A 27150-nucleotide genomic window follows, 5' to 3' on the forward strand; every position below is an offset into this window, starting at 1 on the left:
GGTTTGCTTATTGTTTTTCCTAAGTTGTACCTAAGGAGTCCAGGATTTTTGGCTGGAAGGCTGGGCTGAGAGCAGTTGAGTTCTGGTTTGTCTCAGAAAATGATCAGTCCACAGTAGGAAATTAGATGACAGAAATCTGAAATATTTCAGGGAAACCCTTTTCAAAGTACTTTTAAAACAGGTAAATACAATATAAGTGAAAAAAAAATATTTTAGGGCAATCTAGTCTTGTTATATTAAGTAATATTAAGCAAAACTCTTCTGAATAGATCTGAATACACCAAAATTACATATCAAATTATTAGAATCAGACTCATAATTAACCAGGTTTTCCATACTTGCATAAGTAAATGTTTTTTCCTTCACTGTAAAGCATGAAAAAGTTTTATTAAATAAGTTACCAAAGTATGTTCTTCCTAGAAACAAATAGTAACACCAGTGACAGCTGTGCAATCACTTGGAATGATTTATGTGCCGTGACTACATTACTGTGTTGTTTACTCTATGCTTTTACTGTCTAAATTGGCAATTAGTTTCTGGAAAAATGTATAGAGCAACAGCGAGTTGAATACTTGCAAGGCTGCAAACTCTGTAAGGGCAACACAGATCACTCTGGTTTAAAACCTTAGTGTGGTCCTCTAAGTGAACATGAAAGGCTTTGGCCAGGGTAGATATAGTCCTTAATAGTGGTAAGATTGAAGCTGTGACCATGCTTGACAGACTTTTTAAGAGAAGTCAGATGCTTAAGGAGGAAAATATTATTGCTTGTGAGGAAACTTGTCTAACATTCAGGACTGGCGTGAGGACGTCACCCAAGAAATGTTAAATTTTATATATATACACAGAGATTATTTTTCTCCTTTGATCATTCTGTGTTTTCTCTCTTAATATTTGGCTTTATGGAAGCAACGGTGTTCCTGCCTTTTTAAGGGAAAGACATAAATATTTTGAATTAATTGGATCTTGTAAGAAAATGGATTGTAGACATGTGGCCTATAACTTATTATATGACCAGAGGTATTGTTTATGGCTTTCTATCAGCATTATGCTGTGCTAACTCAGGTCCTGGCTGAAATGGATTCATTTAGAAAACTCAAGAAAATATCAGAAGTTCAATCAATTTTGTCAGCCTTATGGCAGTACCACTTTTTAAATAGTTATGCAATATCTCAAGACTTCTTGTCAGTTATATAACATTAATTTTTAAGTTACGGTGTCTAAAACTTAAAAAATGAACTTTAATTTTGAGAAATATTCTGAATCTACATTTCATTTTGACTTGAGCATATCACAGGATGGACATTGGAAACAAGAAGTGTTGTGAGAAATTTGGACTGAAGGATTATTAAAGGAATCCTGGAAACATTTAAGCATTTTTCCTCAATTTTCTCTACTTGTAGGGAAACTGAAATCATAGAAGCAAGAAAGTAAGTAAGTAAGTAAGTAATAAGAATAATAATAATAATAATAATTTTCAGAGGGGAGATGATATCCATATTTTAAGACTGCTTAATTTCTCATCTACCATAGTTATGATTAACAAACTTCTGAATAAAAGATAAATACCCCAATTGTCTATTCATTTAGTTTAAACAGAAGCCCAGTTTATTTGTATACTTCCATATTTGTTTCAAGTCAGTAAATAGAACCAAGTTTCATAGATTTCTCACCTCACCTACTGAGACTCTTTTTCACTGAGATTATAAATGTGTCTGTCTGTTATCTTTGGAAATTTGCATGAATCACATTTACATGTTAAGCTGTGTTCTGCTGATAAGTCAACAGCCCTCCAGATTTTCCAAATCTTATCTAAGATGTCTCAGAAACTCAATCTACAATTAAAAAAAGAAATAAAAGCAGACAGGAGGGGGAGAAGAGACAACTTATTGGCATTGTGCACCTGGTCCTATATATCACTTAGACTATTTCTAATGCATCTGTTTTATTTAACAATACCTCTTCCTTGTCTTCCCTAACAGCACTGTGGTGGTATGTCTCTTAATTTCACAGGTAACACAGTATCTTTACATGCTGACTCCTCCTTTGTGACCAGGACAAGTGGAAAATTTTAAACTTTACAAATATGTTTCATTTTAATTAAAAACCACTAACCAGACACAAAAACTTACAGCAGTCATTTGATGTATACAAGGCAATGCATACATCTTGCCTCAGAATTGCTGCTTTTTCTTGAGCCTTTTCAGCACTTAACATCAGGAAAAAATGTAGTGAAGAGTCAAGTCACTACCTTGGGAGACTCATCCTTGGCCTATTTTCTTTAAAATGGACAGAGAGATATGCAAATCCATATACATGCCTGTGCCACGAGACATGGGGACAAATGCCACTCTGTGAGGGGATGAAGTGTTAACAATTCCGTCCTTCCCAGGCCCTGGTAGACCTGTCCTTCTTCAGCCCCGGCTCTTGGTGCCTCCAGCAAGCAAATCCTTGGTCATGTGAGATGCCATCGCACCAGTCAATATCCGTGTCCTGCCCTCATAGTGGCACACAAACGGAGAGCAGCTGAGGGAATGTTGGATACGTACGGATTATTCATGTGATAGCTGTGACTATATTCAGTATCACCAAACATTAGATGAGTAAGCATTCACCAACAATGAGCAGCAAGACTTCCCAGGTAGGTGGGTAGTGAGTGTGTAGTTATGAAGGGACAAAGATGGCTCTCAAAGACAGGTTAACAACCTTAATTCCAGAAATGCCTAATTATTTCCATTGGTCACTGCTGGGCGTTAGATTACATAATCATCTCCAAACCACTCAAGAGTCAAAATTAATCCCACCAGAGAGTGAAGGAGACTTGGGAGACTTGGGAGACTTGGGAGACTTGGGAACAACATTGTTTATGTTGGGTGGCAAATATTTTAGACAATACATCAGGAAAAATGATGCAAAGGGAAAAGCTGTGAAATTTGAATTACCTCTATCTGTGTTCTGGAAATTAATATTCCTCATATAACCAGCTCCTTGCTGCTGTCCCCTTAATTTTGAAAATAGGCTGTGAATTCTTAATATATAACTTAGTCTTTTTGTGTCCTTTAAGAAATTTATTTAGAAAATAAATATTTGATGTGAATTGATGAGAGATGTTCTGACAACTGTTTTTGGACTGGACTCTAAAATTCATTAAGTATGAAGGATTCTGAATCATCTGTACGAACAAACCCATGAAGAACATGGTACCATGAAAAGTCAGTAATGCTAATTTAGAGAAGTGAAGCTACTAAAGCAACTCAAAAGCAACATGCTTGCTGTAGCTGTCTCACCAGAGAGGTGTGTGTATCATGAAATAGAGAATTTGCTTTGTATTCCCTGTGTTGCAATAGCATAAGGGAATGCTGTACACTTCAAAGCCTGCAGAAATAGTATTAAAATACTATGCAGGTACAGGGAACCCAGCATGAAACAACCTCCTCTGTACTATCTATCGGGAGCAGCCACTGAATAAACAACAGCTTAGAAAAAAATGCCGTGTTCCAGTTTGAAGGGCACTAGCCAGTTTCCTATAAAACAAAGGCCAGAAATAAACTGACATTTATACTATGTTTATACAATTAAAAACTGGAACGAATTAGAGAGCTAAGTTGTTTGATATATGTAAATTTTTCTTTTCTTCTAAAATTAAGGTATAAAATAGTTTATGCCCTGGAAGAGATTTCCAGAATTACTTGACCTGTAAATTAAATTCTCCTAACCAAGCACCATCCTTGTGAGTGATAAATAATAAATTATTATATAATTTTTTTGTCTTTTATGAATACATCTCAATTAGCTAATAAAACTATTTTTTCCTCCTTTCAGATATGAACAAAATAAATGCTGCTCACCATGCAGATAACAAAATCCAAGCTGGTGAGGTAGAAAATAGTGTCATACAGTGGCACCATTAGTATTAAGTAATGAAGGTTTAAAGACAAATCTCTTCATATATTTGTAAGTATTATAACTATTTTCACCCATCAGAGTATTGTATTTACTGGTGACTTACAAACAGTGCTGTTGTAGGGTGGCCCTGTGAATCAAGGTGGTTGTAATTGATATTTAACTTCTTTGAGACTCAATGCCTGTTTGATTTATGCTTTATATATCACCGGTCAAGGTATTTTACAGGTTAAAGAGTAAAAAAAATACTCTCTTGTATTTGTCTTGAATTCAGACAGGACAAAGTTAATTTTTTTGCAGTAGCTGGGAGGGGGAATGACTAAGGCATTATTCTATACCAGCTCACTTATTGCCAGGGGCAGGGGGGAGAAGGGACTCTCTTTTGGGGCTCCTTCTGGCAGAGAAATCCACTTGTAACAAGGAAAAGTCTATTAATTCAGCATCACAAAGAAGATCACAGTGCTTTATTAGTCTACACAATTTTGGAGAAAAAGAAGGAAAAAATATGAATATTATTCATAAGTAATCAAAGAAAACTCAACTGAATGAAAAAGCTAGACTAAGATACTGGGCTTTGAAATAAGTTACTAAAACTGTTATAGGACAATCGGTCTTGGTTTTCTGCAAGATGCTAAGGATAAATCTACTGCTATCTGTTGTTATCCTGCTAGGTTAAAACTGTCCTTACTGACACTACTGTGAAACAAATAAATTAATATTCTAAAGTTATATTCCATATATGTATTTACAGCATGGAAGTTTATATTTAGTTTTTAAGGAATAGAAAAGGTGTGACTAAAGAAACCAGTAAGTTGTTCACAGTATTATCTTTAAAGATATTTAATAAAATCAAAACTCAGTGTAAAATGTCAATGCGATATCACTTTCCTCTAGCACTTTTTGCAGCTGAGTTTATTGAAATATACAGTTTTAGGTAAGTCTAAATTTTGCATTTGATTTTATGAATCATATGGGATTTTAACACCCTTTTCCTTTTTAATTAAAGTTGTATTCAGATTTGTTTTTTAAGTAGTACTTTCTTTCACAGTTGCATTAGGTCCTTAATCTTATTTTCATTTGAGTGACGGTAAAAACTCAGTCCCTTGAAACTACTTTGCTTGTTATCAGCTTCTATTCACAGTATGACAGACACATGATAATGAAATCAGTGACATTCTCTTTTTATTTTTTTCATTGTACAGAAAATATGTTTTTATTTGGTTCAAAATTAATAAAGACCATAGTCTTTGCACAAAACTTCAATGTGAATACAAATCTGTTTTATAGATTTAATTTGATCTATTCAAATATCAATAAAGCAATCTATCTAACAATCTATAGGGATTGCATCCAAGTTTAGATAATAATATGGATTTCAACCATCTTTCCAGCCATGGTACTGGACTGACACATAAATACAAAGTAATATTTAATTTGGAACTTAATATATAAGTCATGGAGTTGATATCTATCAACAACTTAATGTTTTGACTCAATTTTAATTTTGTATATTCATATGTGAAGAAAATTTGGAGAAGATAGAGCTGATAACTCTTAGGCAAATTTAGCGATTTTCTTTCCTGTATTATTTGTGGGCAGGTAACCCATTAAAAGTATTTAACTGGACCATGTGTTACTGTTTGTTCCATTTTTGGTTATATGGGTCAAACAGCAAATAAACCACTGAAAGGTTCTTAATTGAGCCAGATAAGTACAATGTGCATTCTTTATTGCCCTGAACAAGGTTTTAAGGGCAGCAAACTGTTCCCTGATTATTTATTCATGATCCAGTACACTATAGACCTGTTGCACAGTCATTTCAAAGGACTTCATGGCATGAAAAGTTGAGTTGCATTCAAAATATTAACAATGCAGATGAGTCAAAGGGTAAATGTACTCAGGCTTCTGCTGGGTTGTTGGCAAATAGTAGTTATCCTCTTCTTGCAATCTGCTTCTGGAGCATACATAACACAAATCAAATGAGATATGTAAAGTCTCTTATCCTGTCTTTTTCAGGGTAGCCCAAAGTGCTACCCTGCAACTGGCCCTGTACAAAGCTAATGGATAGCAAGAGACGAGAGAGGACCTTACTGTCCTAAGCCCCCAGGGGCCAGTGTACTGTCAGATATGATCAGTTACAGGCCTGTCCATGGAGCAGTCATGGAGACAGATGTATTCTCACAAAGTAAAGAAAAGTTTTTTGCAGCTGCTTCAGAAAATAATCTTTTGCAGTGAGTTGAAAACACAGCCATTGAAATTGGGAGCAGGTTGCTACTGTGGAGAAATAAAGCTCTCAGAAAACCCATCTTCCAGACAGAAGAAACATTAATAAAATTCTGCCATAAAATGCAACCAGTTTCTGGGAATATGATGTTCACCTTAGGAATGGAATTGAATATCTGCATTGTGATGTTCTGAACATGGCCAAGCTGACCTTGGCAAGCAGTGAGTTATCTAATGGAGGGAGGATGCCAAAGCTGGATGAAAACTGAATAACATGGGTGTTTTGCAGTTGTTTTAGTCGAAAAATAATGATCATCATCTAGTAATTCAACAAGAAACCTTCCAGGTAAAATTCCATCTGTCTCCAGCAATGGCTTTGTTTACAGATTTGCTTCATGGGTTATGTTGCTCTGAATGATTATCTTTGCAGTGCCTAGTGTAAGTCCTGCATCAGCCTTTATTAGCAGAGTTTGTAATGTCTAACTATAGTACACTGCAATGGTTACTATATATTTGAAGGGTGTTATTTTATGTCCTGGAGCATTAATAAATCAAAGCAACCTATGGTATCCATAGTAACAAGACCCCAGAAACTGTAGATTTAAATACTATTCCCAGACATCCTAAACTCCTTCTGAAGCTGGGGCTTTGTTTCAGCCTCACCTCTTCTCTACTATAAAACCCCCCACAGCATTCTCTAAATTAGGAATCTACTTTAAGATTAAAATTTCCACTTAAGCAATCACACAGCACTACATTGTTAATAAAGAAAGCATACATAAATTTGTAAAATATCTGGCTTCACTGTCCTATTTATCTTCATGTAATAATTAGGTAATAAATCAATGTCCACTTCTCTCAGGTGAATCTAAGAATGTAGTGCTGTGAAGGTGAAGTTAGATTAAATTTTTACTCAAAGGTTAGAGAGAAACCTTTTTGTATGGATAAAGAAAATTAAATTACTCATATTTTATTTTTGAATTATAATTTGATTTATTTTTAAATATAATTGTATGTTGATTCGCTAAAATCCATTATGTATGGAGAAAATGTCTTGAAGAAATGAGTTGCACTGAATTCCAGTTATTTGTTAAAAATGAGTATTTGAGATTTTTTTTTGACTTGTTAACAAGTAAAACCTGCTAGTTTTGGGGCATTAGCCTGATTTGGTAGTTTGAGATAAATGTAAGAAATTGATACTCTTAAAGATATGATAGCTATATTGATATATCTATAATAAATATCTTTTACTTCAGAATATATCTGATATTAAATGGATTTAAAAATATCACTTTTTTTTTTTTTTTGAGAAAAACAATGTAAAATGCTACTTCTACTTCTCTACACAAGGCTATAAGGGAAAGGTTTTTTAGTACATATCCCTGAATTTTAATTTTTTAATTTTTAAAAGAAAATTTTATTTATTGAATTATAGTAAGGAACTCTATTTCCTGCTCAGCAGATGGAAGAAGATCTGAAAGATTCAATGTTCAGTGTAGTTAATGTTAATAGCTGTTTTGATAGAAGGATGCTTTGGAAAAGCCAGATACTTTATTTGAACCCTTAAGAAATGTATAGACTTATCTCTTGTTTGCAACAATCTTAGCTACTATTTATGAAGTGATGTTTTCTAATAGAATAATATGTATAAAAAAAATAAACCAAACCCCAAATTGTTTTACCCTTGTAGCTTTGCTTTAATAACTTTTGTTCCACTTTTGCCCATGCACCAGTATTCTGGATTTTCTCCAGCAATTTTAATTTTGTGTTGACTGCTCTACAAATCTTGTTTTACAGTTTTCTCCCTACAGTCTTTAGATTAAGAAGGTTAATTAGGTGAGGATGATGTGTATCTCAGCCTTGTACTGACAACACTCAAGGTGTAATCAGTATGTGAATAAAAGTCCCAAGGCTCCTCAATTCCATGTTCACCTGCATAGAGTAGCCTGATTTGCCCAACTTTTGTCTTCACAAACTGGTCCTTGAAGAGGAACTGGGAGAGTAACTTTCAGGTTGTTTTATTAACATATTGGAACACAGATTTAACATGTAGCAATCTGTGTTTCTGTTTCCTACTTGCTAATTTGTTCCCATGAAACTGTGCAAAGAGGTACGCCTTTACCTTACTTTGAGGAAAAGATGTGAAGATGAAAGGAGCAATTGCATAAGACATCTTGGCTAGTAGCTCAGTTTTGTTTTCATAGTGAATTGCCAAAATAATATGTTCCTAAACTTTAAACCAAGTACACTTCAACCTTATGGGAGTTTTCTTAGGATCGTTTCCAAATTAAATTCTACAGCAAGTAACCCCATTATGTGAAGCACTTTTTCTGCAGTGTAAGCCATATACACTCTGCTGTAGACAAACTAAACTTTCAGAGATTTGTTTTCTATTAATCTTCCATGTTTTTATCTATGTATAAAAACTTATTTTAAAATAAATTTTGTAACTTTTCTAAGTTGTCTTGTCCCTTTCAGGATTTTGGGCATCTTATTTATTCATGCAATAGCTCCCTAGTATTCAGAACTGAAAGAGATCATGGCTCATTTCCTAAGTTTGTTTTGACCTCATGCCTTCTACATTGTTCAGCATTAAAATGAATAAGGCTGTCTTATGGCTTAATATGCAGCAAACTCTTCTTGGGTAAAGTAATTTATTGCATCCATGGAAGAGTTGCAAATTTTGCTATTAGGTGGGATTCATTTCCTATAGGGAAATAAAATAATTTTCAGAAAAGTGGTGCCTTTAACTTGCATTTTACCATCTCATATTCTATCAGTATTTTTGTTTTACTTTCTAAAGAAACTTACCCTCTTACATGAAAAATTCAGTACTGAAGCACCTGTGGTTGTGATGTGTTCATCATGAAAAGAATTTTTATTTGATATATGATTTTCAAGGATAACTAGGCATAGCAGAGGTAACACTGTAAAACTGATTTTTAGGCTTCGAGTTTAAGCTTAAGAAGTGGAAAGCAGGAATATTTTGATGTATAAAATGACCAAATTTGATGTGTGAACCAATTAGAAAAAATCTGAGATGGAACCTCAAAATATTATTCTTTACAAAGTCATTTGTCTAACTGTAGTCTTACTTCAGATTCATACAAGTTTACATCAAGATAATGAAAATCTACCATCAAAATTATTTTTCCCTTATCACAAACTCTTTTGCTTTCACAGGCTATTTTATGGTACTTTCTATTTGGTGGTCTACAACAAATTCACAACATAAATTTAAATCTATTTCAATAGCTATTTTTCTTCCAGAGAAGACTTCTGACTAGCCTTCAGTTATGCACACTTCTCCCAGGTTACTTCTTTTCTGTCCTTCCTCTATATATAGACCATTGATTTCCCAAGCCCTTTTGTTTCTCCATAAAAATCTAAATTAATGCTTGCATATCTGTCATACCATTCATTATATTACTTGATATAAGAGAATGACCTTTTCTATTTTCTTCTCAGCTTAGTGAAAATATTTCCACTTACTTTAATTAGAAGTGGTTTCAGCTCTAAATTCTCTCTAGGAACGACTGTAAAATTTCAATTATCTATCAGATATTGACAATTCACTCAAGAAATTTCATAGCAAAACCAGGCAGCATTACCTACAGAATTTTGTGAAGCAAAAATAGACATTTAATTTTTTTTATTTTTTTTTTTCTGTTGCAGGTAGTGGAACTCATACTTTAAATTGTTCTAAAGTAGTTTTCCTGCATTCCTGTTATTTATTTTGAGAAAAAAAAAAGCCCATTTTTCTAACTTTTCTGAGATCATTTCAGATAATGATGACAGATAATTGTTTGTCACTCTAAATGATATTATCTTGCCACCTGTCTCAGTGGCAAGGAAGATTGTGAAAGAAAAATAAGATAGATAGAGATTTCTGTTCACAACAGAGCCATTTCTATCCTACTTACTAACCCCTGCTTAAAACCTTTCCATTAATAATAAGTACGGCCTATCTAAGCTATTGTTTTTGTATGTCTGGGCCTCAATAACTACATTACAAGATAACCAGAAGTTAGTATAATTTTCCCAATAAATAGTATTGGACAGCACTAGTGTTGTGTTCCACTGGAAAAAAAAAAAAAGAATACATAACAAATTTGATCTTTGATAGAGATCCTATTAAAATTCAAGTATGAAAAAAACCCATATTCTTGGTCCCTATTTACAAGTAAAACCAACATAATTGGCTTCTGCACACTAAAACAGTATCCACAGTTAAGTTCAAAGATGAATCTATGAGCAGTGTCTGATTTTGTTGGGATTTTACAAATATCCTCATCAACTTGTAGACCTACTTAAAAATAAAATATTTCAGATAACTGGAAAACATACTGAATAAAAGTTAGATAGCAGGATCTGTTGTGCTAGGATAAGGAGTAATGGTTTTAAATTGAAGGAGGGTGGATTTTGATTAGTTATAAGAAAGATGTTTTATACAATGAGTGTGATAAAACACTGGAACAGGTTGGCCAGAGGCTGAGATGCCTCATCCATGGAAACATTCAAGATCAGATTGGACACAGCTCTGAGCAACCTGACACAATTGAAGATGTCCCTGCTCATTATAGGGGTGTTGGGCCTGATGACCTTTAAAAGGTGCTTTTCAAATTGTTCTCTGATTCTATATCACAGCAAAAATACATATTTTTCTCTTTATATATAGTATGGTAGACAATGTACTGGTGTCCAAAGAAATTCTCAGTTGAAACATTCATGTGTTTATGAAGTTAAGCTTTGATGACTCTTATAAGGTTTTAACTTGTGCTTCAAGATTTTGTTCAGATGTAGAGTGGAAACTGAATATATCTCTAAGGACAGAGAATGATACACCCTGAAAGGACAATAACAAGCACAAGTATAACATTAGGTAATGACAAAGAGTTTTTGCTATAAGAATTTATTTCCTAACATAAAGCAAGAACTAGACTGTAACAAAATCTCAAGTTTGATATCAAATTAATATCTCTATATCTTACATTATTCCTTGCTGCACTTCATAATTCTATACTATAGCTTACATTTTCATCAAAAATGACATTAAAAAGTTCTCAAATTCACAGATATAAATCTCAAAGGCCATTCAGCAAAATCAAAACACAGTGCCAAAATTAAGATTTCTGAGTGTCCACAGTTTTAGAAGGATTTAATGTTGACTCCAAGACTCTATATTTAGATTTTCCATATTCTAATGTCATCTTCAACTGTTTCTCAATTCATCAAAACAATAGACATGCAGCAGAAGAGCAATCCACATCTATAAATTTACAGGAAGAAATCAGAACATTGATGATTGCTTAAAAGCATAAAAGCTTGAACACTGAGCATTCCTGTGAAAAAGGACTGTCAAGACAGCTAACAACTCTACTGCTGAGAATTTTGTTTATCACAGAACAAGCAAAATGACAATTAATACTGAGAAGCTGTTTATGAGAGCCTTTTGGTGGGTAAAATATTAAAAATCACAATTCCTTAGCTTCTCTTTGTGATTGAAGGTTGAACTTGATTAGGCATCTAGCTTTCCGACCAGTAGAATAACTTTCTTCCAAGAGAACTTAAATTACTAGCTCATTTGAAGCTATTCTATATTTTTTTTATAAGAAAAGTAATTCTCATCCATAATTACTAAGTTAGTTAAAGTATTTCAGGGTGAATGTAACTTTTTCTTGCTATGCAATTAAATAAACATCATAGGCATTTAGCAACTTGTTTTCAGGCCTTCAAAGATGTAAAAATCGACCATGAATACTGCTCATTGTACAAGTGTCAAACTTGGAAGGACAGGAATAAAGATGCCTGCACAGGCAGATATTCACTTCTACACTGTCTGACTTTATCAGCTTCAATATCTTTACCATGGCATTTTCTATCTTTTTTCTTTTTTTCAGTCTTGATTTCCTTGCTTTTTATGCTGCATTTCCTACACATTAAGAGTTAGTTTATTGTTTAAATAAAACTGAGTGGTATGGTAATGGGTGCTAATGTGCACATCCATATATCTATAATAGTTGTTTCTGTGGCTGGTACTACACCAACTGGTGATATGTGAAAATGTTTCAGGCTGGAATTAGTAAAATATCGGTACAACTCCCTAATGGTTACCTTATATAATTCTATGTCATAAGACTGTTTATCCCTGTACCAAACTGTTTAAAATTCTAGGTGCTGATCTGTCTTAAGCAATTAGTGTTTGATGTTATTTTTCACAGAGTAACTAGTATATATCATGTCTGAAACTGTATTTTGTTCCTATAGTCAAAAATACAAAATACCACTACCAAAATAGGAAAAGTAAACCAAATTTTGCTCTGGTTAAGACTGGAAGAGCATTATGGAAGAGACTTATTTTTTATTCATTAAATTCCATGTTCTTTATTAAATGCTAGAAACATAAATTTACCACAAGGGTATGCCTATAATCCTCTTCATCCCCAATGCAAATTTTTTCACCTGTAACACAGTTGCTCTTTTTTTTCCTGTTATCTTATTTCTTTTGAAGGACAGGTAAAAAAAAAATTCAACATCCTCAATGTAGAATTAACAACACACAATCTCACTAAGGAAAGAAAACAGTTTTAATTTATTTTTTGCTGATAAGAATTTTCTTGCCCAGAACCTTGCCTTCTCTTTTACAATTCTTTTATCTGTAAATTAACTCATTTAAACACAGATGGAACAAAAGCCCATCATTAACATAACAAGGAAAAGCAGGTAAATTTCAGCAGTGCCCCACCTACTGTAAAGTATTAATAATATGCTTCAGCAGTCTTAATTGCTTTGGTGACCTTCCTAATTTAACAGATTTGACTTTCCCCATTTGTAATTTTGCAGCAATAATTGGATAACTAGGCAATGCATGTACCTAAACAAATTAGGGCTTTTTAAATAAAACTTGATTATTCACAGTTCATTAGACAAAAAGCTGTATTTTAATATTAATTGCAATAACTCCTGTAGAATGTCATTCAGAATTCAATATCATGCTCTGTTTTTATGCCTATAGAATCCTAGAATGCCTTGGGTTGGAAGGAACCTTAAAGATCATCCAGTTCCATGGGCAGGGATGTCATCTGCTAGGCTTGTTTGCTCAGAGCCCCCAACAGCCCGTCCCTGAACAGGTTCCTGGGATAGGACATTCACAACTTCTCTGGTCAACCTGTTGCAGTGCCTCACCACACTGATAATGAAGAATATCTTTCTTATATCTCATATAAACCCACTGTCCTTCAGCTTCAAGCCATTAACCCTTGTCCCACCACTACACACCAGTGTGAAAAAGGCTTCTTCACCTTTCTTGTAGATTCCCTTCAGGTTAAAGTTATTCAGAACAGTGAAAAGCTGTATATAAATTAATGCTTCTGAAATATATTAAAACTGTTAATATAAATGTATTTATATTGATGGTTTGACATAAAATCTGCTTTTTGACCTCACTGAGAAGGGACAGTTCATTTCAACATTACGGATTAATTCAGTTTACAGTCCATTTTCTTTATAGTTATCTACATTTCTGCAATTGGAATTGCATCACTGAAAATCACAATATAAAACAATATGATATCCTCCGCTCTGAGGCTCAAGATTCAAAATATTATGATTGATTGATTAACGTACCAATGTTTCATTCATTTTTTAAGAAGCTGGAATTTTAAATCTTATTTCAAATAACATAAACCTATTTTGAAATAAAGAAAAAAGAAGGAAAAAAACATGAAAAAGGAAATGATCACTTCAATATTAGGAATATAATAATTCCTTTCCTCAGTATTGATTCTAATAATGTATTTTGCATCAGGTTTTTTGTTAATTTACAGCTTAATGTTGATTTTAGACTTATTCTAAAGATGAGGACTTGAGTGAGATGATACAAAATGTATGTTGTGTCAAAAACACTAGTATTAAAGTAAAAAAGGAAAAATGTGAAGAAATGCCTCTGACTATTCTTTTTCACCACAGATCTCAGTCTTCTCTTGTTCAGTAGGTAGTTTTTGTGAAAGTTTTGGTCATTTTCTGAAGATACTTTTATGCTGGAAATTAGCTGCATTATTCTATGAATATTTTGAGCATTTTTATACTATTAAATATCTCTAAACAAAGTGTGAGTAAAAGAAACCCCATGCATCTTAAAACAGGCATTATGACTGGAGAAGATATAAATAAATAAATGGGCATAGCCTGCCAACTTACTCTTGAGAAATTACCACAATATTTTTTCCCAGCTTAACTTTTCTGTGAGCATTCATATTCATGAAGGCAAAGGGTCAGTTGCATATATGACTTAACCACAGGAAATTTTTATCCTAGATACAGATCTAATTGAGGCAGCTGAAATGTGAGCATATTTTGCTTATCCCTGACCTACAATTTCTGTCTGTTCTAAAAGCAAGAATTAGTTTGGTCACCCTGCTGTCAGCCCAGGGCATCTTCTGACAAGAGATTTCTAATACACTGAACAGCACTTTACATTAAGTGGTACTAATTACTGGGGCTGGGTAATCAGTTTGACCAGAAGTTGGAAGCATAACTGCAGACTATTTGAGAATTCCAGCAGGAACTACTGACATAGTTATTACTGCTTACTTTCTTATTTATTAATTCAATAAGAATAGATACTCTTAAAGCCCAAATATTCTTCATGTGTTTCTGTGTATTTAGTTATGATAAAAAGGGCATTTTAGTTTGTATTTGCTAAAAGTCAGAATTTATAACTATTAATAAAGAAGGGTAAAAAAGCCCCATGGAAGTTTCTGCTTCCCAATACTCTGTTCTTCCTGAAATATTGCATCACTGTTTGGAAGCAACAGATAGCCTTGCAGGAGTGTCAGGAAAGGAAGTTCATATATTTTTCTAACCACTATTCTGTATTATTATTTGTTATGAGTTATGCATATTTGTGTAGTGATTGCTCCTCCATTGACATAACAGGGATGGCAGTAATTGACTTCACAGGACAGTATATCTATGTCAAATTTTAAAACATCCTGACTGAGATTAAATTATGTTACACTAATATTATTAGCATTGGTACATTAATCTTGTTCTCCTTGAGGGCAGAAAAATAAAGTTGGAAAAAATCAACTGTTTATCTGCATTTATTGCCCCCTAATGTTAGAGCAGTTTCTCACATTTTGCAGTTTTCTATTGCTTTTATCCCATTCACATTCTATCTTTAATTTCCAGGTACCAAGGTACTGTGAGGGAGGTTTCTCAAGGGTTCCCCTGAAAGGGGACTATTGATCTTGGGAGGATCTATTGAAGTTTTGGGGTTTTTTAAAATTTATTGATTGGAAGGCATGTATGTGTTATCATCTGTACGGACTCCAATGGTCTTGGAATTTCTTTACAGAAAGTTGTGGAAAAAACCCAGTCTGTGGAAGCAAGTACCTTGGAGCTGTTTCAACATAAGTGCATAATTATTCAAAAGCACTTTTATGGGACTCTGGTTTTCTTAATACAGTTGAACACTATGCAGGTAAGGGCCAGTCTGTATAATGTAACTTACCCCTATTTTTAGGGATGTGTTTTTTCTGTTTTTAACTGTCTTCTTTTTTCTTACTCCTGATTTTTGTGTGGTGATTTTAGCCATTTTTTATTTATTTTCTTTGTTTCTTTTTAGCTCTCTGCTAAATTCTGCCATTGATTTCTTTTTAAGTAACCTATTACAATGGAAATTAGCAGCAGATTTGAATTCAGAAAGACACTTCGTATGGGATTCATCTGATAAAAGCAGATGATTCCAGTGTCTCCATCTGAGCTACCCAAGGGTGTCTTTATGGCTAATAGACTGAAACAAGTACATCTAAAGCATTATTAATTTTACACATTTAAGGGAGGTGATTGTCCTGCTCCACTTTGCACTGGTGTGGCCTCACCTCAAATTATGTGTGGAGTTTTGGGTGCCACAATATAAGGACAGGAAGCTATTAGGAAGCACTGAAAGGAGGGCTGCTAAAACAATGAAAGGTTTAGGAGGAAGCTGTGTGAGGAGCAGCTAAGGTCACTTGGTCTGTTCAGCCTGGAGGAGACTCATTGCAGTCTGCAACACCTTCACAAGGGGAAGAGGAGGGGCAGACACTGATCTCTGTGATGGGACCTGAGGAATGCCCTGAGCTGTGTCAGGGGAGGTTTATGTTGGATATTAGAATTAGGTATTATGAAGGCTCTTCACTCAGAAGATGACTGGGCACTGGAAGAGGCTCCCCAGGGAAGTGGTCACAGCATCAAGCATGACAGGATTCAAGAAGCAGATGGACAATGCTCTCAGGCACATGGTATGATTCTAGGCAGGGCTAGGGCTTGGATTCAATGATCCATGTGTGCTGCAGAAGGGATTACTGTCAACCTTGCCCCTGATGAGTCACAGCTATATGCAATAAAGATAAGTGTGATAAAAGGAGTGGGTTAACTGGTCAGGGCTGGTCTTCAAGAAGAGGAACTGTCCCGAGGAAGGAAATACTGAAGGAACAATCTAGGAAGACTGGGTGAAATGGCAGAGTGTCTCTGTTGTGAGGTCAGTCTGGATCTGCAGTTGGAGTATGCTGTCATAGTCTAGCTAGGTAAAAGCTTGCCATCAGAGGCTGCAGGGAAATACCTGCAGTCAGAGTCCGCAAGGGAAACCTACAGCAGGAGCTTGCTGTGGCCAGAGTCAGCGAATAGTTGGGGTCAGATGGCTGACTCGTGGAAAGAAATAAACTGGGACCCTTTTCATGCTGTGATAAACAAGATGTCTGTTACTTGGCTCATTTCCATCCCTAATGGGAGGACTGCCGCAACACTTGTGGATGCCTTCCATTTAACATATTTTGTGATTCTGTCCTGAGGAAACCATTTACAATGATTCAGGTGGCTTCCACCCTAAAAGAAGCAATTTCCAGCATTGGAAAGAGGAAAAGTGAGGTCCTGACCATACAGTTGACCTATGCTTATACTGCAAAAGAGAAAAACAAAGGGTCTCTGCTGTGAAAATGAAGGATAAACTCTGCCTTTGACTAGTTAGTGCAACCATTCTAGCATTTCCAAATTCCCAGCTATGTTGTATATATGAGTATGAAATTGTGTTGGGTATTGGAACAGGAGGTGTTGCGTTTTATTAAGAGAATGGCATATGATGACCTCTGAGTTTACTATGCTCACTTTTAAAACAAGTAACTTTGCTGTACCATTTGCTTTTATTTTCTTTTGTAAAGGCTGCTCAGTGTTCTATAATGAAAATGAAAACTGTTCAAGTTTTTTACATATTCACTGTTTTAGATATTTCAAGATGAGTTCACTTTCCTAAACATGGTATTTGGATATTATCTGAGGTGACCTATCTTAGCATATTACAGAGCTTCCACCTGCTCTGGAAGTGGTGCTGTGTTTTAGAAATTCTCTCAACACAGAGTCAGGTTTAGAGGAAACATTGTTTATTCTGTGCAGGGAGAAAGGTACATGTTTTCCACAAATTAAGTATGCTAAGGAATAAAAAGTGAGAGAATTTACACATGAAATTCTGCATAAACCCACCTAGTACATTTTTACCTCCCACTTAATGCATAATTATTTAGCTTGGACAGCCTTACATAATACTTTTCACAGCCTTACAAAATGCCTTTTCACAGTGTGGGCCTTTTTGGGGGTCTCTGGTGGTCATCTGAGAAAGTGCCTCCCTCCTCAGTTCTGACTAAAATTTAGTTCAGGATCTGCAGAACCCAAGGTTGAGTGCCAAAGAGGATGTGATCTGCAGCATGGCTCCATATCTTGATCAATTGCCAATCAGAACATAAAATACAAAGGCTTTCCATAAACATTAAGCAAGACCTGCCTAAAACACCTAATAACATACATAGTTGCAGTCAAAAGATGGGTTAAAGGTGAGAATGATACCATCAGCTCCTCTCCACAACAGAGATCAAAAGAAGGGACAAGGGCAGAGAATTTTGCTTAAAGATATCAGAAAGGAAAGGTTGATTCTTTTCATATTCTAACTTGTTATTTTGAATAAAATCCAGCTTATCCAAAAGCAGATATCTATAATAGCCTAGATAATTCCATATGCAGTAGAGCTACATTTATTCAGGACACAGGATTATATCTTTCCTCTAGAAGCAAAGAAAAATGTCTAATGTATCTAAATTGGAAAATAGACAAAAATTAAGAATAAGAAATTATAAAAAAATTCTGCTTTAACTACTTCTTCAGTACAGTTTTCTGAAATTTTTAAATTATTCAAATTTATGTCTGGAAGTTTCACTAGCATCTAAAGTTCTCTGTATATATACAGAGGTCTCTATTAATCAGGTAAAATTGTATCCATCCAAGTTAATAAAATATTATTTCCCTTAGGAATTTAGTACAGAGATTTTAGAAACATTCCTAAGATCTGAATACTCCACAATATATGGACACACAAAATTTGAATTAATTTTTTAATAGTGCCATATGTAAAATTGTCCCTGCTTCAGATATTAATGAAATTATTATAGCATATGTCCATTTCCTCTCTCTTGTGGAAAGGAGCAGTAACCTGTTGGACATTAGATTAAAAGGTAAGGTAAGGAGAGTGAGAGTTTATATGGTTTGTATGCTCATAGACAAAGTCATATACTTCTGAACAGGTGGTATTCAGATACTACAATAATGCAAGACATGTGCAGAGCTGATAATTTCAAATCTAAGGCATACATACTTAAAAATAATAGCAGAGGATGATCTGTTAGAGCTTGAAAGCTAATCTATTCCACCTCCTTTTTCTCTGGTAAAATAAGTACTTCTAGACCTCTGTAGTGGGTTGATCCTGGCTGGATGCCAGACACCCTTCAAAGCCTCTCTCTCACTCCCCTCCACAGTTGGACAAGGAAGAAAAAACATAGCAAAAGGAAACAAGTTGAGAAAAGGACCAGCAGAGATCACTCACCAAATACAATCACAGGCAAAACAGACTTGAATCAAGTATATTAATTGAATTATTCCTAAAAAGATCAGGGCAGGATAATGAGATGTAAAAATAGACCTATAGCCTGCTTCTTCCCCCTAAGCTCCACCACCACCTCCCTAGTGGTGCAGGGAGACAGTAATGGGGATTAGAGTCAGTTCCTCCCATATGCTTTCTCCTGCTGCTCAGGAAGAGAAGTCCTTCTCTCCTCCAACATGGGGTCCCTTCCACAGGAGATAGCTCTCTGAACTGCTGCAGCATGGGTCACAGAGTGCAGTCCTCCAAGAACAGACTAATCCAGAATGGGTCCCCCACAGGGTCACAGGTCCTACTAAGAAACTTTCTCCAGCATGGGTTCCTCTCACAGGCCTGCAGGTCCCTTCTAGGACCGTGGTGCAGCATGGGGCTCCCACAAGGTCACAGCCTCCCCTCAGGCATCTACCTGCTCTGGTGTGTGGCTCCTCCATGGGCTGCAGGTGGATCTGTGCATGCTGATGGCTCTCCATGGGTTGCAGAGGCACAGCTTCTTCACCATGGTCTGCACCATGGGCTCCAATGGAATCAACTACAGTGTCTGGAGCACCTCCTTCCACTCCTTCTCCACTGACTGGATTGTCTGCAGGGGTGCTCCTGTCATATATTTTCACTTTGATCTTCTCTTCTCTTTTGATCTCTTCTCTGTCCACAATTACCTTTCTGCAATAACTATTTTTTAATTCTTCAATATGTTGTCACCATTTCTAACCGTCCAGCCCTGACTAGCAGAACATCCATATTTGGAGTCACCAGGGATTTGCTCTGCTGGATGTGGAGGAAGCTGCTGGCAACTTCTCACAGAAGCCACCCCTGTAGCCATCCTTCTCTAAAAGCTTGCCTACACAAACCCAGTACAATCTGTCTGACTTATTTTTCTGTTTCTATTGTATGCTGTCAGCATAGATGAGACCATGCAATGCAGGGAATTTTTTTGACAAGACGAAGTAATTTTCTTCTTGAACATGACTCATGAGAAAAGAAACCTGCACTGGAGAGGTGGGTGCTGCAGGGGTGATTTCTGTGAGAAGAAGCTGGACCTGGTTCCAGCCAGCACTAGCTTCACACCAGACTCTGTGTGGTACTGTGTAGATGAGGATTAACATAGAAACAGTCACTAAAAAAGGGATGTAATTTAATAGAGTGGGTCACTAGTACATTTGAGATGCTCTTTAGTATCCAGGACCCCTGTGCAGATCTGTCTGAAATAATGTCAGACTTTCAGGATTGCCAGGTGTTATTGAACCGGTTACTGAAACCTGTGTGGGAAACCACAGGGCTTAAAAAGATATCATCCAACTGTGTCACAGGACATAGGGATGCCAGTTAATGATGCTATTTATTCTGATCCTCAAGATTCTCCTGACTGTATGTATATAGAATCATAGAATGACTTGGATTAGAAGGGATCTTCAAGATCATTCATTTACATCCCCTATGATATGTATAGGGACATCTTCCACTAGAACAGGTTGCTCCGAATTCCATCTAAGCTGACGTTGAATACTTACAAAGATGGCACATTCACAACTTCCCTGGGCAACCCGTTCCAATGACTCTCTACCCTCACAGTAAAGAATTTTTTCCTAACATGTAATCAGAACCTGCTCCTCAGATTGAATCCATTCTCCCTTGCCCTGTACCTACATGTGCTTGTAAGATGTCTCTCCTCTTTCTTGTAGGCTCCCTTCAGGTACTGGAAGGCTGCAGTTAGGTCATTCTGAAGCCTTTCCAGGCAGAACAATCCCAAATCTCTCAGCCTTTTCTCATAGGAAAGTTGCTCCATTCCTCTAACATTTTCCTTACAGCTAACTGAAGTCCTGAGTGTGGAAATATGTATATGTAGATAATATACGCACATTAGTTTTACAGCTATACAAAAAATGAAGTCTTTTGTACAACCCGAGTATCAACCAAAAATATGTTAGATAACTCATACTGAAATTCTTTTAAATCTTTGCTAAAATACACAAACCCCATTTTCTTATGTCTTATGCGATATCATGGGAAATATCCTGTCAGAATATTAGGTTTTATAGCAACTTCAAGACTTAAAAGCACAATTAGAAGGATTGTAGATTTTTTTTATTTAATAGATTTTACATTCTAAGATAGTTACACATTATTCATCTGCACACCTTATATTTCTTAAACTTCCTTTTGTTTCAGAGGTCACTTATGGTGAATTGAACTCTCCGGTTCTACAATTAATATAAATAATGCAGATTGTTTAATTAATGAGCTTTCACTTTCATAACACTAGATAATGAGTAGAGAGCTATGACTTTGAGCTATACCATAGTTTTCCTAACACTGCTAGTAATTAAAAGAGCCATTAATTGAAGTAAAAAATACGTTATAGCAAGAAAATATACTCCACTGCTTTTCACATTTACATACATCATATATGATATTATTCAAAGAGTACCACACCAACCATTTCCTGCGAAAGTGTAACTGACTTGAACATAAACTTTCACTTAACCATGTGGAAAAGACAATATATACAATGATTTTCCTATGCAGAGTGAAAACAGTGAGGTAATATGAAGAGATTAGGGTCCTCAAGCAAGTATTTAAAGTGACCATCATTCAATGCACTCTACACAGCAGTATTCCCAACAGAAATTCTTAATAATAGAGGACTTCAGAACCTTAATGTTGTGATTTTTATTATGTTTGCTAGCTTAAAGAGGTACTTGAAAGGGCTTTAATGGGGAAACAAGCTGATGTTATTGCTTAACATTATTTTAAAAAGTGTAATTGTTCATAACTGTCTACTTTTAGCAGTCAGATTTCACTGCATTTCTTTATATATTTAATGCAGGTATTGATTACCTATATTACAAGTAAAAATATTCCTAAATGTTGAGTGGACTCTATAGATAAAAGTAAAACTTGTTTCTATTCCTTCCAAATTCAGGCGTGTAGAACAGAAATGCTCATTGAAATTCCAATAACCTAGATAACAAATTAATGGAAACTGAATTCCCGTATTCCTACGTTTGCTTTAAGTGCACCTTCAGGTTATAAGTAGTGCACAGTAAACAAATATATATTCCATAGCGTGTCCTCTAACTGAAATTTACAGGTCTGCTGTACTACTTTATTTAAAAAAAATACAACTTTTCCCTGTTACAGCATCTCTAGCATTTTAGCTAGACTTGTTAATAGTCTACAATGTAATATCATATCTACTGCAATTTGACAGCATTACATCTTTAAGTGCTGAGCACAAGAAAGGTATGTGAGTTTTACTGTTCATAGTACACAATAATTTAAGTTTAGTGGAAAGCATAGGCAGATTTTATAAGTGGTTTTTTAACTGCAGAAAAATATACCATTTACTTTGAAGCATTTTAAAATGAGAATCAAGAAGTGTTTAAAATCTATCTAGCTTACAGAGCTGTAAGCTGTGATCCACATAAGTGTCACAGAGAATTAAAATATTTATTTCTGTACCAAGTTGTAGTGTAAGTAGTATCAGCATTATGCTATCCTTGCTAAATGATTAGTTTTAGTAGTTTCATATAAAAAAGCTTTACAAGCATATGGTGTACATTTCTTCCTTTTGATATAATTTACAAAGTGTTCATGACTACAGGAATTGTAATGGTCATCTTCACAATCATGGATGTGCATGCTATCTTTTTGTTAATTTTTTATTTTTTTCTTTTTCAAAGTCTTTTAGAATTCAGATGCATTACCACTAAAAGTAACAAGAAACCCAGGATCCTATACTATCAATAAATCAAAAACCTCACATCATAATACAAGACCATCTTTTAAAAAAAGAAACTTCCATCAGCCAAACCATCCAAAGTCTTTAATTTGTATGGCATTATTTAATTTGATGCATTTCTTCTACTTATATTAATTTTAGATTTCAATTCCTAGCCATGAATCTTGTTAAATATAAACTTTTCTCTTTTTTTTTTTAAATATGGGGGGTTGATTGCACTTATTTGTAATTTAGTGTTTTAACTGCTTGCAGTTTTTCATTCTCCATATCTAAACTTTTTGTATTGATTTATCATTTCCTACCTGGTATCCCTGTCTTAATCCTGTTGCACATAGTTTTATGTGTGAAAATATTTACACTTTTATGAAGATTACCTGCAAGATATCTTGCATACCAACTATTTATAGATTTTGTGATATTTGTGCAATTTCTGTATCTAGAAAATTTAATTATTTTCTCTGGTCTCCAGGTCACAATGTGGATTATCTCTACAGTCATCATTATTTTGTGATAAACTGTGTTTAAAACTATATGAATTAAAAAAATGCTTTGATCTTTTCTCACAACCTCTCTTGTGTTCTGCTCTCCAGTTGATGAGCTGTATGGATTATACTTATTAATTATATAGAGAGAGTGAGAAAATTGAACAATTGCTTTGTTACTAATTCCAACATTTCATAACTTTGCCATTTGGAAACCCTGTGTATGTTATACACAATTCACCACCCATGTACATATTTCTATTGTATTTCTACTTTTCATTCTCTTGTGTCATTATCCAAAAGCCTTTTGGCTTAGGAAATAAAAAAAAAAACCAGAAAAACTTCTTTAAATTTTATAGAACTTAAATTTTCAGATAAGTCTTAGATTTCTACTTATCCTTAAATTATTTCTGTGACAAACTTATACTGGTATATGCAAACTAATATACTGCTAACAATGAACAGCTTTTGAGTGAGTTTGGTTGTCCTCTTAGAGCATGGGAGACGTGGCCTAGAGGGAAGGCCCCATGTGTAAAGGGCATGTACTGGTAGCTTTGTCTATCTCTTGTGACATACTGATGCACGTATAAGATAATAGATAGTGCAGAATTCCTTATCTTCTTGTGCTCAGCTGGAAAAAGGAAAACAATTTTACAGCCTAAATACACTGTTTTACTCTATTTTAGCTCTCACTTTTATGTTAAAATTGTGCCTGGAAAGATCTAAATCTTTCAGTTCCTGATTTGAATTGAAAATATTCTATCTGCTATTTAAGCTTAAGATGAAAGAATTGTATGAAACCAGCACAAGACTAGAAAACAGAGATGCTGTCTGGGAGAAAAAAGATATCAAATACAAATAAAGATTACCCTTAAAGAGATCACCTTCTGATGGGCATTAGAGGAAATTACAAGCAGTGAGTTTATATGCATGCACCCAATATTTTCTAAATTCACAGCACTCCTTTGAAGTGTAGGAAGGAAATTAAATAGCTGTCTTTTATCAGTGAAATCTGAACTACCTTCAAATAATGTCTACATGTAAAGCTGTACAGAAAGGTTAGAGAATAATAAAGATTACACAAAGGTAATTGTGTTTAAGAAAAACGGTTATCAGTACAGAGGCAAAAAAAATATTATATGAGACCTAAAGGGGTAATGAGCACTGAAATACTGCAAATGAGAGGGCATAAAGGCAGTCTATCGAGGGAACATAAACTAAAGAGGAAAGAATAAAGGTTTGCAGTGTCAGAAGGTGGCTCATCCTGCCCTCTTGGAGCATGTATGTAAATACATACCTATTAAATTAAAACATCTGAACCTACATGAGAAGCAGGAGGTGAAAACTAGACTTCTGAAAAGAGCAATGGCTGAGTGGCTTTATTTTCATGCTAATCTCAATAAAAATGAAATGTTGCATGTAACATAAAAAAAAGCCCAAAATCTTAAATTTACAGACAGAGATGACATCCTTGGATCTCATCAGGATATAAAGTCTGTTTACTAAGGGACAGATGTGAGCATCACAGAAATGGAAGGTATAAAAAGCTTAATTATAATCTTTTACATATCTGAAAGGAAAAAAATCCATAAAAGGACAGATGTGGGTAACAAAGCAAAAATAAAATCATTAAGTAACTGATGTCTAAATCTTTCTATTGTATTTTGTGTGCTTGAAATAAAAAACAAGGCTGATGTAAATACAGCCGATACAAAATCTGAAAATCTCATTTCAACTTCTTGAGCAAGGAAGATCTAATGTCTATTTATCTCATATCTGGCAGATTGGGACTTACTGGAAAATGGAGAAACTATGAACATACTCTGTATGATTCTGAAAATCATACAATGGATAAAGTGCAGGTTTGGAATTCAGAAAAAATATTGAATCAGCTCCCACTATCTTTTCAGAGAATGGCTTAAGTAAAATGAGAAGCTGGATCCAAATGACCTGTGAAGGCACTTTGGAAAGCATTTCAATATAGAAACCTTTGTAGAATCAAAGCTGAGAAATAGACTGGGTTATAAAACTTTTATAAAAGATTCATTTGAAATACTGCAGGAGCAATTGCTAGCTCTAGGGAAGCAACTTTAAAAGAAGGTTGAAAGTACTAATCTATTTCTTCTTATAAAAAACAATGCATTACTGAAGTTATTCCATGTGGAATAGAGAGCAATCTTTAATAGAAAAGTTAGACTAAGGTTTTATAATCCAGTACAAACTATAAACTTCCCACCCACTCTTCTGTATGGAAGAGGGAAACAATGAATTTTCATCGACCTTTTCAAAATCCAGAATTTAGGAGCAATATTGATCCCACAGTTTATTTTACATCCACATTACAAAGGTTTGTTTTTTTTGACATCCTGCTGGACACATAAAATGTTGCTTAGCTTGGTAACAGTTCTATAACAGCCGAAATCTTCTTTGGGCAAGACTATGGATCTCGCCTCTCTTGTGTAAGTTTTGTGGTAATACTTGAAAAATCCAACACAAGCAAAAGCTTGTTTATATGACTCTCTCCTCACTGCTGAATCCTCTTTTTAAACTAGACTTGTCTAGGCAGTGTGACTACCTTAGGAAGACAGGTGTTGAGTGCACTAAAAGACCTGAAATAGAAACTGGATAAAATCTGTTAGGGAGTATGAGCCCATGAACGGTGTTTCTGCACAAATGGCTATTTCAGACAAATGACTGTGACTGCACAATGATTTGGGAGGCCAGGCAGCATACTGAATGTCGTGTCCAGTTCTAGGCCCTTCAGTTTAGGAAGGATGTTGACATGCTTGAATGCGTCCTGAGGAAGGCAACAAGGCTGGTGTGGGGCTTGGAACACAAGCCCTGTGGGGAAAGGCTGAGGGAGCTGGAATTGTTTAGCCTGGAAAAAAGGAGACTCAGAGGTGACCTTATCACTCTCTACAGCTTCCTGAAAGGAGGTTGTAGCCTGGGTGGGGGTCAGACTCTTCTCCCAGGCAACAACTGACAGAACTAAGAGAGGTCCTAAGCTGTGCCAGGAGAAACTTAGATTAGGAATTAGGAAAAAAAATTCTTCACTGAGAGTGATTGGGCACTGGAATCATCTGCTCAGGGAAGTGGTGGTGTCATTGTCTCTGAAGTGTTTAAAAAAAGACTGGATGTGGCACTCAGTGCCATGGTTTAGTTGATGAGGTGGTGTTAGATCATATCTTGGACTAGATGATCTGAAAGGTCTTTTCCAACTTTTTAGAGCTCATTCTGTGATTCTGTATCACAAGATCACAGTGAATCAAGAGTACTAGTTTGTTAACTCTACCAGCATTCAGGCAAGTTTTTATAAACTTACTGGCAAACATTAAGTCATGCAAACTGCTAAGCTTCCACCTGGCTTTATCCCCAGTAGACTGTCATTCAGTGTTACAGACTGTATCTGACAAGGGATGTAGATACTGTTAAATTTCCCTAACTCCAAGTAAGCACTCAGTCCTGAGCATGTGCTTAAAACACAAATGATCAGGGTAATTTCTCTATACAGCTCTAGGTTCTAGATAGTTGCCCTCATGACAGCTTCCACAGTTATTCATTGTCAGAAGATGGAGGGAGAATAAACAATATTAATAAATAATAAAAAGGACTTTCAGTGGTCATCACTGAACTAACAAGTCTGCATCACTTATGATTTCATAGCTCTTCAAAAAAATTCAACCATATTTTCCTTCCTAAAACTATAATCAGTTTACTGATTATTTTGAGCAATAATAATCAATTTACTATTTCATTATTGCCTGAAAACACACTTAAATTTACAGCCTTTGACTTTCCATCATTACCTCCTCAAAAAAGAACCACAGATCTACCTGGGGAAGGGA

The sequence above is a fragment of the Parus major genome, chromosome 1, assembly GCF_001522545.3.
Source record: "Parus major isolate Abel chromosome 1, Parus_major1.1, whole genome shotgun sequence".
Lineage (NCBI taxonomy): Eukaryota > Metazoa > Chordata > Aves > Passeriformes > Paridae > Parus > Parus major.